Source organism: Falco rusticolus, chromosome 2, assembly GCF_015220075.1.
Source record: "Falco rusticolus isolate bFalRus1 chromosome 2, bFalRus1.pri, whole genome shotgun sequence".
Lineage (NCBI taxonomy): Eukaryota > Metazoa > Chordata > Aves > Falconiformes > Falconidae > Falco > Falco rusticolus.
In genome coordinates, this window is record NC_051188.1 from 91,706,892 (window position 1) to 91,720,937 (window position 14,046).

Genomic DNA, 14,046 nt, shown 5'->3' on the forward strand with positions numbered 1-14,046 from the left:
GCACCCAAGTCTCCCACAGAAACACCTGCCATGGGGAAACCTTCCCGCCTCAGCAGGCGGCCCCACCCGCAGGCACAGGACCGCGGAGCCCCGCCGACCCCAACCCTCCGCAGCCGGCCGCCCCCCGAAGTGTCGCCGCTTCCCGCCGCAGCAAGGGCAGGGGGACAGGTGCCGCCGCGGCTGCCGTCGCCACCGAAGCCCCCCAACGCCGCCTGCCGCCCTCCCCGAGAAGGGCGGCTGGGCGCGGGCCGGCCCCTACCCCGCCGCAAGATGGCTCCCGGGGCGCCCCTTGCCTTCGCCTCGCCCCGCCAGCGGACGGCGCCAGGTGTGAAGGCGGGAGGGCGGCGGGAGGCAGCGGAGGGGAACGGCGGGGGCAACGCCGGCCGCGCTGCGCTCGGCGCCGCCTCACGGCTCCCTCTCAGGGGGCGGTTCAGCCCCTAACGTGCCCGCTCCTGCGGGGCCGCCTCCCGCAGACACGGGAGAGGTGCGGGTATGTCGGCAGCCCCGCGGCACGTGGTGGCCCCGGTGAGGGGCTCCAGACCTCCGGTCGCGCCACGGGAGCCGCTTTCCCCCGTGGCGAGCGGAAGGGGGGCGGCGGGGGGGAGGCCCGCGCCCCCGGTGCCGCTGCCGGGCATGCGCGGTGCCCCCAGAACATGGCGGCGGCGTGAGGCGGGCGATGGCAGGAGCGGCTTGACAGGCACGCGAGCCGCCGCGGGAGGCTGGGGACCCGCTTCCCGCCCGCCCGGTGAGTGGCGGCGGCGGTGCCGCCCGCAGCGGCGGGGACAGAAGGGGAGGCGAGACGGGGGTCGTGCCCCCCTCCCCGGGCTCCCACCGCGACCTCTGCCCGCCGTGGCCGCACCGGGCGCCGCGGGGAAAGGAGAGCGGCGGCGGCCCCGTCCCCTCGTCACTGTGCCCTTTCTTCCTTTCCGGAGAGTCTCCGGCTGCCGGCCGCCGCCAGCCCCGCCGCGCTGGAGGCGGCAGCGGCTCCGGCCGGGGCCGCCCCGGGCTCAGGCGCCGCGTCCCGGCCTCTCGGAGCTGCCCGCTCCCCTCCTCGGCGGGCTGAGCTCCTGGCGCCGCGGGTCCCGCCGCCCCCCGCCCGAGGGATCCCGCCGGTCGCGGGGGCAGGGGCGCAGCTGCGAGGGCGGCGCGGCGGGACCCGCTCCCCGGGCGAGGGGAGCGGGGCGGCTCAGCCTCCCGGCACCGACAAAGCTCCGCTCCCCGGACGCGCAGCCAGGGCGGCTCAGGAGGTCCCCGACCCGCCGCCTGCTCGCCCCGCCGGTGCCTCCGTGGCGGGGCTGCTGCCGGGACGGGCCCCGCTCCCTGCCGCCCGCCGGCGCTGCGGAGCCGGCGGTGTTTGACAGGAGCGCCGGGAGGACACGCCTCCCCCGGCCGGGCGGCCCCGCTGCCTCCCCCGGCGCCGCCGTCTCCGCTCTCCGGCCGCCCGCCCTCCCGGCCGGGGCGGCGGGGCTGCGCCCGCCCAGCTCCTCGGTACCGCGGGCAGAGCCCTGAGGCTGGCGGGGTCCTGGGAAGCTGTTGTTAACCTGAAACCCGGGATGCACGTTAAAAACTGAGTAGTTCGGAGCGTTCCCTGGTGTTTGGTAAGGGGGTTGGGGGTGCCGCTTTGTGGTTGCGGGGTGATGGGGGTGGCCAGTTTGGGGGGCACTTGGCTTGCGCTGCGGCACCATTCCCGTTTTCTTTACAGTTAAACTGCGTATATGGTCGTACATGGGCAGCCGACTTGGGAGTACCTTGCACGGGGAATTGTGTTTTCCGTAGATGTGGCATGGTCCAAATGAGGTCGTTAAGGTACGAAGAGTTCTTTTCTTAGTGTTGTGTATCATCACTGTCTTTAGCTGCTGGGACAACCTGCAAAGCCGAGTGCAGTGCTGTCGTAATGACATCGATATTCAAGTTAAATTTTATGCTCAGTTATTCTTTATGAGTAGAGAGACACCTTAAGTGTTTTTAAAAATTGCAGACTAATTACTTATTGCAATTTAAAGCTGAAACATTTCCCTACGGTTATTTTCTGTTTCTCACTGATTAATTAGGCTATAGGAGACAGCCAAAAATAATTCTAAAGCCCAGAAGATTTAATGAAGAGGTGAAATACTGATAACTTACTGAGTTCTAGTAATGTGAACCTTACTTATAACATGCATGTTCTAGCTAATGTTTGCTTTGTGATTAAAACTTTAAAAGCGTAGACTTTGTGGGTATAATGGTAGCTTTTCAGACCATCCTATGTCTGACCTGTAAACAGCTCTTCAAGTCTGACTGGTTATGAATTTTTTATTATTCGGAGTAGCAGTCATAAACCTTCGGATTTGTAAAGCTTTTGTACTGCACCTTACTCTTTGGAAGTGGCAGAGAAAAAGCAGTCAGTGAGGCAGGCGCTTGGGGTCAGTAACATCTGTGGCACTTGGGCAGATGGGAGGAGTAACGGCAGGAAAGCATTCGCTGTGTTACAGTTATGTTTTAAGATGTCATATTAACATTGGGTAGTAAACAGGAAAGTGAAGCGTTGCAGCATACCAGTTCTCCACGGACCACCGTCAAGTGCTGCTCAGTCCACAGCAACCGAGTGGGCTCACTGGTAGCGTGTCCAGGGAAGTTACTTGTACAACCAGGCTGCGTGCTTGGGGGCAGGGGGAGCTGGTTTTCTCCCTTAAGGTATCATAAAATGTAAGTACTGTTTAGGGATGATATTACTTGAATTGATGTAAAGAAAAAACACATTGAAGGCACTGCTGTTGGTTGTTTTTTGGAATTTTCACAGTAATGCGAGTGGGAGCGGGAAAGAGTATATGGTAAAAATGAAATTGAGATCTGGAAGTACTTGTAACTTTTAACTTTTAAATGGTCTGGTCTTGAGTATCAAAGTAATGTTTACTGGTTTTTTGTTTGAGACACCTTTTGGAGTTATTGCTGTAGTTTTCAATTTGGTGTGAATTGGCAGCAATATTTGTATAATATCTTTCAGGTTGCTTAGTGTTGTATATTTTTATATTAATGTTCATATTCAGCAAAAAAAAATGCTGGCTTTTGATTTATGTGTTGTAGCTGCGAGTATGAACTAGAAGCTGTGTAGATATACAAACGAATGTCTCTAAATTGTTTTTAAAGTTGGGTCATATGTTAAGTGTTGATCTTGATGTAGAAAGGTGAGGGAAGAAGCAATGACAGTCCTCTAAAATGTTTCCTCAGACTGTATATTCCTACTTTGGATGCGCAGATGCCTTTTTTTCCTTTGTGGCTGTCCTTGCTGCATCCAGATATGGTGCTTTCGTAAGGCAGAGGTACAGTTTTATGCAGTAGCTGCTCGAGGTCAAAAGCAGCATTGCGGAGTGTTTCCTTTAGAAAAGCAAGTGTAACTTTGTTTTCACTAGTGTGAAATTTGTAGCACTGAGAAAGTATTAATTCCAATGTCAGTCTAAAACAATGACGAAGCTTTACTTAAGAGAGAATGTCCAAAAGCCTGAGGCAAATGTAGATAGCCGTTTCTGGCCACGGATGTCTTTCTCATGATTTTGCTTCATTGTTTTTTTGCTATTCCAATGGGATTGTGAGCTCTGAGCAAGCCTTGTTTACTCCCTTCACTGTTGCAGTTGATCCATAATGGAGTGGATGTGTGGGGAGAAATGAAGCAATTATCCCTGGACATTAAATAGTATCAGGAAAAGACATTTGTCATTAACTGTCCAGGACACTGCAGCTGGCTTTCTTACTTGTCTGGATACACCGACCTGAAACAGGGATGGGTGAAATACACAGTTATTCTTGAATGTTTTAAGACAGTCTTTGAAAATATCATTTGACAGTCTACTGTAATATTTTCTAAGTGTAAATATAGAACAAACATACTACAGGTAGAGACAGGGATGCTGCTTCAAAGAGTCTACACAAGGGGGGTTGTTAACCAACTCCTTGACCTCTGCAGGACATTTAAAGTTCTGTTCATTCCCACTTGAAAGAAATAGCCTTAGGCACCCAGCATTAGTGCTGATTGCTTCTTCCAGAGATTAAAATCTTAAACGTAAAGGACTATACCATTTGTGATCTCTAAAGTGTAAGACATGCAACATAAGTGGCCTAGAACTCAAAAGATTTTCCTAGCATGTGAGAAAAGCCAGCAAGTCCTGTATGAAGTTATTGAGACTTAATAGAGCAGTTTGTAAATATGAAGCAATGGAAATGTTAAATGGAAAATTATTTGTGCTTGAATGTTAGTGGTGTTTTCATGACATGTAGTAGTCCTGGTATTTTTGCAAATACTTTTGATTTTTAATTTGGCTGCTCAATGTAATTTGAAGTCCCAGAATATTTGTTAACGTTCTGATAGGATTTGGTGAATTACTTTTCCTGTTCTTTGTGTTTTGGTATAGAAGAGTGTTTTTACTAATACAATTTGTGTGGCTTCTTTGGAGACTTCTTTCAAGACCCGAGTGTTCTATAATTTGGTGATACCTTGGTGTGGTAGGAAGCTTTAGTTTTATATGCAATTAAGTTTATTTTTGCATTGTAGCCATGACTGATGATGGTGAGGTACATGATGTGTGTGAACAGCTTTACTTACAATGTCTAAGTGGAGAAGCAATCAATTTGCTTCAGATGAAGCCATTTAAAAGTGCAACAGTTAAGTCCTTAAGTGAGTTGTAGTTTATTTTAAGAGTATATTTCTGTGTAAATACCAGTTTTGTACCTTCACACGCCTGCCAGCTGACTTGACCTGCATGGCCAGTGAGGGCTGACCATGTGTACCCAGCTTCTGCCACCTCTCCCTCCTGCAGCAGCAATAGCCATGGAGCAGCAGTGTTGCCTCTTGCTCCTGGGAGCAGCAAGAGATGATTTGGCAAGTGACCAGCTCAGTCCATGTGTGGGAATCTGTTTAAATTCCTCACGTTGCCTAAAACTTGTATCTGTGATCTCCTCAAGTGTATTGTTTTTTGGAATGGGCACGGGGGGCTTGCAGGAGGGGAAGGGTGGCTTCAGGTACCTGAGCCAACAATAAGCAGGCTCCCCTTTTATCTGCAGCAGGTGTCCTTGGAATAGGACCAAAAAATCCAGTACTTTCGTATCTTAGATCTATATAAATTGAAGAAGTATACGCTTCTTTGTGATGGGAAGTTACACGTCTCTCATTTCAGCAGTGGAGATTCAAGACTGATTCATAGTTCTGGACATAGTTTCTTTAACAAAGGCGCCTGCTTTAGGGATAGTGGTTGATAATTTTAGGATCCAAATTGGTGCAATACTAAGTGTGTCCTTAGTGGTTCTTCCATGTACTCTCTTCCTGCCTTTTTGAATTACTTGCAGAGCCTAATATCAAAATCTTTCTGATATACTAAAACCTTCAATAGAATTCTAGTGCTGTTTCATTTCTTTTAGCAGTGGGGTAGTAGCCTTTCTGTTCCACAAGGAGGTATCTTATGCCCAAACCAATCCTAAAGTACTCTTTCTTTTTTTGGATTTTTTTTTTTAGAATAATGCTATATGCAGTTTAACTATGAACAGAGTTTTGGACTGTTATTTTTTTTACCCTTAAATGGTATATTTTCTGTGCAGCTCCTCATTTGTATGTCATCATCTAAAGCAAGCAAGACGTTGCATTAAAGGTAGATGTCCTGGTTAAATAATTTGATTCTAGGCTTTCAGCTTCACAAATCATGTCAAATTCTATTTAAGATACAAAGGAAATTCAGCCTTTTCATGAAAGGGATGAACTTCTTTGATGGAAGTCTTAAGTCTGTGGTCTTCTCAAGGTAATATGATTCCTTTTAGGATAGGGCAAAGATGAAGTTTAGCCTTTCATCCTTTAAGAGGGTAACACCATTTTAATGAGGTGCGTACCTAAAATGAAGCACGTACCGTTATTTATGTACTGTATGGAATCTATCAGAGATTAATGCTGGAAGGTTCAGTGGAAGGAGTGCAGTTCTTAGGGTACTTTTAAAAGCCCATTTAAAAAGCACAGTTTGTAAAAGTGAGTCTTGTGCGTGGAGGAATGTGAAAGGGTATCAGAGCTGCTAAATTTGGTGGAGCTCCTTATTGTCACTACCGTGTCAGAGGCTCAGAGATTAAAAGAGCTGTAGCATGTTTGATGGCACTTGTCATACCAAATCTCATGTATGTGTACTTTGCCCTGGAGTGCTATAAAGAGGCAGACAGCAGTTTTCTGGAAAGGTCAGAAGATATTTCATGATTAAATCCAGTACATAAACAGTGTTATAATTAGCTGGGAAACTTTGTATGTGACATGTAATTTTTTATTTTCAGCTCGTAGGTAAATGTTACCCAGGTCCTTGTCTGAATATTCTCCAGTGCTTAATGGTGTAGGCACTGGGTGGAGGGGAGGGGGGGGGGGGGGGGGGCGGGGGGGGGGGGCAGGGATTGCTTCCAGAAAGGTGATCTCTAGAAGTAGCAGAAACGTGATCTCCAGAAGCAGCAGAAAGCGAGATGTTCTGCGTCTGTCCTGGGCTAGAGCTGCACAAAACCAGTGACAGCTGTGCTGAAGAGGTAGAGGAGGTTGCGCTGTTACAGCCTGTTTCACTTGTTTTTTGGTTGTTTGTTTGTTTTTGTTTGTTTTTTTTTATATAGTCTGAAAGTTGTCCTGGGAAGTGAAAAAGTGATACAGATTTGCTCTGGATGTTCCTGATGCTTTGGGTCTTTCATCTTCTTCCATTTTTGAAGAATGTAGCAAATACTACAGCTGAGTCTTTGCAGCTGTCTAGGCCTTTGAGCACTTAGGAGTTGTCTTTTCTGACCTGTCAGCATTTTAATTGCAGAAATGTCTAGCAGCACTGAGTGGTGCTTATGAATGTTTGTCCAAATAGATGAATAAATATTTTGGGTGGCATCTGTATGGAGGATGAACTCCCTTCCTGTGTAAGGGGATTAAAGAAGGCTTTTCCTTTTTAGTCAGAGAAATAAAAAGTTGGGGAAACAGCACAGCCATCAGTACCAACAGCACAGGTGAGTCCAGTACAGGGATGTGTGCCTGGAGACTGTAAGCAGCTTTATGGGGTTTTATCCCTTCAGAAACATCCTCTGGAAGGAGGAGCTATTGGGAAATTGCTTAAGGGTTTTTTAAGACTGGTTGGTTTGGTTTTGTGCCTTGATTAGACACGTTATTAGTGTGTGGGACCAGTGTAGTTGTCCCATTATGTGAGCCAGGGTACACTGCAGTGTTGCAGCAGCAGACAGATGTGGTGAGGCAAGTTCTTGTCTTTGTTAATATACAGTGGCAGGGAGTCCCAGCCAGCATTATGTTGTTTGGATTCTCAAGTGGGGAGAGAGAAACAGATATGTTAAGTGCTGTTAAGAGCATGATAGCAGGGGTATGTTGCTGCTGACAGCAAGGGGAGGCAAGCGTATTGCTCTGAAAAAAGCTAACTCCACCTGGGGTGCTGGCTGCAGACTGATCCTGTGCAGAAATGTCCCAAGGCTGTTCTCCATTCCTTCAAAGAAAAAAATAAATTGTGCACACTGTTTGACTTCCATAGATTTCTGCGTTAGACTGAAGTTGTTTGTATTTCTCTAGATATTCTGTAGGATGAATAAAAATCAGGACCACAGGGATGGTTTTGTCGGCTACACAGTATGTGGAGAGAGCTCTGTTAGATCATATCTGAACAGAGCTTCCTCAGCTCTTTTCAAGTTTGGAGGTAATGTAGATGGGAGGAAGCCAAAGTTGCCTAAGAGGCTGTAAAATCCCCTTTTCCACCATCCCTCCTCTAATTGTCTTTTTCCCCCCTGTCCACTTATCTACACATACTCTGACTGCTGCTTTTAAAGCTGCTGGTATTGCTTGTTGTGTGCCAAAGACAAGCACAGAAAAGCTCTATGGGGATCTCTAGCATCTGGGCATCTCTTCCTGTGTTTGCAACAGCAATTTCTTTTCTCCCTTACCTGCTGTATTTACTCTGTGCTGAAAGCATGCTCAGTGCCTCACAGAACAAATAGTTCAAGAGCTCTCTTCTGTGTCAAAGGAGGCTGAGCTGAAGGCAGAGGAGATGCATTGGGCTGTAGAGAATATTTCATGCAGGTATGTAGCCCTTAGCTAGTGCTAATCATACAGAATTGTTGGGGGGGTTTGTGCATAATATAGTTCTTTTGCTTTATGAAAGAAATTTGAGTTAGGCATTTGAACAAAGCCAGGTTGAATGATGATGATGAATGTTTTCAGGAAGAGTACTCCAGGCTTGAAGGGGGAAGTGGAAAACAGCAGAGGTTTCAGTGAGCTGAATTCACCAAAACGTTTAAACAATTTGTCAAACTGTTGTGCTACTGTAAATATATACTAGTAAACTACTATAACTGGCAGTTTTACTTAAGACAGAAATGCGCTGCAAGCTGTATTTTTGATTTATTTGAATATAACATTAAAATGCTCTTTCATGTGGGAAGACTGGCATTTTAAGAATATTTAGAGCTGTTAATGGCCAGTCAGCCGCTTTGCTGAACTGCTGACTTCACACATACCATTTCCTTTTTCAGGTTTTTACAACCCCACATCTTCTGACTTTTAAAGCAGGATGGGGAGGGAGGGAAAGAGGAGAAAAACTATTTTTATTTTCCACTAGTAGCCAAAGAGCAGCTCTAAACTTACTGCTTTCAAATTAGTAAATGTTGAATCTACATGACAGATTTCTTTCTGTTGTGCATTGATACAAGCTATGCTGTTTAATTTGGAGACCTTATTTATCTGCTCTTCTCATTTATAAGTATTTATTTCTTGTTTCAGGAATTTTGGGGACAAATATTTGGTCTAAACCTTGTTAAATCTTTGGTCTAAACCTTGTTAGTGTTGCTTTTTAAAATACACAATGCCTTGCTCTGTACTGAATAATACACTTAGTACTGTTTGAGAGCTTAGAGAGATTTCTGTAGTCTTGAAATGTATGACTTAATGTAATTACAGTTGCTCATATTCTAAAGCAGATCGTAAACTTACCTGGAGAGAGGGTAGAACATTTACAGGCAGTATTTTACTGTTGACAGCTTAAATGTTTGTTTATGCTAATCACTTCATAAATAGTGAGCAGTACACTGTTGGTGACTTTCTGAGGAATTTTGCAAGTGCAGAAAATTTCTTCTTGATGTTAAGGAAAATGACATTACAAAATTATGTTTGTAAAGCACTAAGTATCCCCTCTCTTCCTTTAACAAATTAAGAAATATTCAAACTTAGTTGTCGTAATAATACATATGGCTAGCTAATATTTGGTCTTTTGAAAGCCTGTTAACTTGACAAAAGCCTTTCTCTCCTAGCTTGGTTTTTATCAACTAAAAAAGAAGATATATCTCTAGAGAGAAGAGATGTCTCTAGAAATTCAGACATATCAGCTTATTAAAGTTCTGTTGTATGAAAACATGGAAGTTATATTCTTTCAAGGAAAGCAAAAAACTTTTTTCTTTTTCTTTTTTTTTTTTTTTCTTTACAAAGAATGTGAACTAAAAGGGATTGTGAATTGGGTCAGGTTTCTTGTCACAACACCAACTGGTTATATTTTGTGTGCATAAATGAAAGAAGACCTGATCTTATGTTTTGTTTTGAAATCATATAAGTGTAACGCTAAATAATATTGATAAGCTTGTGTTACATTTTATGAACTTCTGATTATGTTCATTTAAGTATTTTCTTTTTATTTTAGCCTTTGAGACTTTACTTTTCTATAGTGATGCCACAGTATGTTTAAAAGGTGTAAAGTGATTATCTCTATTGCAGAAATAAGTAAGTATATGCTCTTGTGTCTTGAAGTATACTAAATGAGTCTACACACTGGCTGATATCCTGGAAAGTAAATTTTCAAGTATTCGAGATCTGGAAGTATTGCACCTTATAGAAATATTCCTTTTAAGTCTTACTCTCTTTATTTGCTTCTTTTCAACCCCTTAAAGGCTTGTGGAAATGATATGAAATAGGGTTTTTATGTAAGAGATAACAGATTAATAGATGATTAGGTTTAAAAAATGTATTCCAGATTCATGAAGGATAACTTTGAAGGAATGCAGTGAAGTCACAGTTGTTTGGGAAGCGACTGGTGCTTGTGGGTACATGTTACCCATGCATGGAAGCTGGAGTGGGAACCGCAGCTGCTGGACTGTGTGTCTGTCCATGGAGGAGGCTCTGTAGGTCCTTTTCTTGAAGGGCTGTCTGCAGTATTGTCTGTAACAAACAGCAAGAAGGAGGTGAGGAGCAATAGCAGCGATGGGAGTATGGTGATACTGGCCAGCAGTTGTAACTGGTGTCTTATGTTTCTAAAGGTAACAGCACATGAATGCTGGTGGTGAAAGCAAATGTAGGTCTCGTACTATACGAAAGAGTTGTGGGGGAATATTTGTTTGCTTACATTGCACCTATTCTCTGTCTATAACTGGTTTTGCTGTTCAAACTATGTGTAGTTCTTTTCCCCACTTGTGTATGGAAATTTGACCTGGAAGCATTTGTAAAAGAAAAAGAATGAAGAGAGGGGGAAGTATAACTCCTTTTTTGGACTAAGCCTGAAAATGACTGCCTGTATTTCAAGCTAAAATTAGAAAACTTAAGTGATGCTTCAAAGTGGATGTTTTGTTAGACTCCTCTTCTGTGCTGTTTATCTCTCTAAAAGAATAGCCTCAGTCCTTATCCAGTGGAGACTGCCCTTTGACAACTGTCCCTTCCTCCCCTGAGGACAGCAGTGATGAGGTCTGAGTTACTGCATTTATAAATAAAGCAAACTGGCTTTAAAATTGGTGTCTTTGTCTTACCTCTGGGGGCATCATTGACAGAAAAACCTTAATCTCTTTGGTGGGGACTAACCCAGAATCTAGTGGTTGCTTAGGCTTCTTTTGATTGTTATATTTATCTCCATAATTCTGTAGTATGTATTTTTATGAGCAGGCATGCTGTCAAGATGAACTTGCATTAGGAAGCCCTAAATGTGCATGATTTTTTTCAGGATATTTGGCTTACTTGAGTGCTTGCTTTACAGTGGGAAGGATAATGCAGATGCGTAGCAGGCAAAACAGAATGATTTTGACATTTTCTGAGATTACTAGCTTATTTGAAATGCAGCAATACATGTCCGTTGAGTAATTCTTTCAAAATGAGAAGAGTAAGGTTAGACAGGAAAATTGTTTTCCATCCTGTTTTCTGACACCTAGTAGTATGTAGTAGCAGCACAGAGAGGGTGAAGGCTTAGGCTTGTCTACTAATATGCTGCCTTCTGACAAAGGAAGGGCTCACACAGTGGGAGGTGGCTAGTAGAAGTGATTTGGGGATTAACAATAAAAACTTCAGTAAGGAATTAAAGGCAGAATGAATGCTTTCCATCTGTTTTTTTGAAAATGTAACTGATGTAGGGGGTGCTAATCACAGATAAAATTCAGTTTACAGGATGAACTGAGATGTAAGTGATGAAATGATGTAAATAATAGACCTCATGAGTGTGGAGATCCTCCGTGGCTCCTTAAATTGAAGATATTTTGATGATGAATCCAATACTGTCCTAGGTTCATGTATTATTTTTTTTCTCAGCTTTTTCAGTTTCCTTAATTTATAGCAAACAGTTTCTTACTGGTGTCTGATATGGATTCTTTACCACCATTCCCTAAATCAGTAGGTTTTGGCAGTTTTCTGTCTGTAACTGACAATCACTGTGCTTAGCTTAGTCTTTGTAACTTTGGTTTTCATCCTGCTGCTTTGTGCACCCTAATGCCATTATGCTTCATCCTTGCCATTGCATTTCTTTGTTTGCTTACATATACCTGACCTTGTTTTGTTTCATTTTACCCCCTTTGTTTCTAGAAGCTGCTAGATTCATTTCTGAACTCCGGCTTTCTGTATCACTCACTTGACTTGCTTGTCAAGGTGAGCATGCACAAATGCCTTGAACTCTGTCCTTTCTGCGTAATTTTGCCAAAATGTCCCTGGAGGTTTCTTCCCTGTATTCCCTGTTTTCTCCTCTTCTGTGATGGGTGTGCTGTGGGTTGAGCCAGGCTGGTGATGGTGAGCACAGCCTAAGAGGAGTCTTTCTTGGTTAGCAAAGGACATAACTGCCTTGCTTACGGTTTGCAGCTGAATTACGCAAGGCGATGGAAAGCTCTTTCTAGGTTTGTTCCTGCAAAAGAAGTTCCACTTTGTTTCAGACTGATCTGGCTCTGTTTTGGTGGTAACTAGTTTCCAGATTGCTGTAACTGAGCAGCATGTAGCAGTTGCTAGATAGAGGCTCAGAAATACTAGTTTTGAATGTCTTCTGTGACAACGCTATCTACTGAATACTTAGGTGTAACTGAGTTTTAAGTAGCACCTCTTTGAAACAGTGATATACTGTATTCCTGCAGTTGGGATTGCCTCATTTTAAGTAGTGCCTTCAGAACTTTCAGTTGTCTTATATTTTTAACAGGCTGGTGGGCATGCTGTAAATAGCCGATCTGGTACAACACAAGCTAATGAAAAGCTGGAATCCTTTTTATGTTCTGACAGACACTCCGGTTGTGCTAAACTTGATGACTATCACTGCGGGGTTGGAATCTTTATTACTGCACCAAGTGCAATCTGGTACTTCGAACAAAAAGATAAAAACCATGCACTGTTTTGAAGTAATCTGTAAAAACAGTAACTTTGACGCTGCATCACCTTTCACAATTTGTAACTTGCAATGGAAAAGCTTTGAATTTTTTTTTTAGTCTATTAAAGTATCAAGTATTTAAAATTTGATTGCTTAAAAGGATTTCTATTCTTAATCCTGATGATCACTTATGCTATGAATGCTATTGTGTAGCAAAACTTGCTTATTTTATGGTAATATTCAGTTTTATTTATAATTGTTTCCAAGTCTCAGTCTTGAGAGTTTTTGTAGTAACCATCCAGCATGTTCACACACAGCACACAGACCCTAAATTAATTCTTCAGTCACTGGCATTTTTAAAACCATATTTAATTAATTTCAGTCATGGTATACATGCACTGTATAAAGTTTTCAACATGCAATCCATCACCATAGTGTGCAAGTTCCTAGAAATTTCACTGAAATGTCACAGTTTCAGGAAAATGCTCAGCTGTATGATACCTATCTTGTTATATGTAACATGTACATGTATTTTTTTGGCATGCGAATACAAGATTCAAGAAATTCTGTGTTGATAACTTGTTTTTCAACTTTTTTAAATAACACAGCAAAGCTGTAGCTTCTAAAAATGTTACCTTTGGCAAAATTTATTTTGGGAAAAGTATGCACCTATATAACATTTTTTTAATAAATCTTGATTTTTTTGTTGAAGTAAATTTTAACCTCACGAGAGTTCCTTGAAAGGAAATTATCAAAGAAGATAATTCAGGAATTTGAATGTATTTTTACCCATTATTACTTGAAAAGTTGATGGAAAAGGATAATAAACTTGCTAGCTTTGTTACTTCAAGGCTAGAAAGCTTCAAATGAGTTTGACTTGAATTGAAAATAGTCAAAATTCAAAAAACCTAGATGGTGGAGTAGAAAATCACAGTAACACACACAAGTTTGTTTTGCTGTTTTACAATAGTTAACTAATCTGGCCCTTCTGGTTTCTAAATGCTACAAGAATGTGTTTTGCTGCTTTTATCTGCAGTTAGCGTTTCCTTAAAAAGTTCTCTGCGCTGTTACAAGTCCTAGTGGGCAGGGGTATCAGTGTGCACTTGGGCCTTTGTGTGGATTTCTTACATGGCTGTTTTGTTCCCCCTTCCACTGTAGTTGTACAAGATAGTGTGTTTTGCCTGAAGATGTTTAAATTGATGATTATTTAACCCTGTACAAGTGAGGCAGTACATGTGGGTTATGTATAAAAGTCTTCTTTCTTCCATTTTTCAGTGTTGTTTGTTGGGGAAAAAGGAATAAAGCACATTTGATATCCTTCTTTTTATTAGTAATCCACAGAGAATGCGAATAATTATAGAATTAACTGTCTAAATGAAATAAGAGTTTGGGTTCTCTTGCTACTTTGAAATATCGACTGTTTACATGCTGTTCTTCCACACACAGTTTGTTAAACGTTCGCAACTTGAAAGCAGCAAGATCATTATACACCAAT

At 43.2% G+C, this 14,046-nt stretch overlaps 1 protein-coding gene across 5 annotated transcripts in view; it reads left to right on the forward strand.

Annotated features, from left to right (window-relative positions):
* Positions 1–637: 637 nt before the first annotated feature.
* Positions 638–14,046, forward strand: part of SCML2 (Scm polycomb group protein like 2) — a 71,360-nt gene continuing 57,951 nt past the window's right edge. For 2 of the 5 annotated variants that reach the window (XM_037377259.1, XM_037377260.1), the window contains exons 1-2: positions 1,377–1,598; positions 1,703–1,806. The gene's annotated coding sequence lies outside the window, so the exon portion shown is untranslated. Of the gene's footprint in view, positions 746–1,376; positions 1,599–1,702; positions 1,807–14,046 lie in introns of those variants that run through there. The other 3 variants (XM_037377263.1, XM_037377261.1, XM_037377262.1) reach the window with 3 other exon arrangements.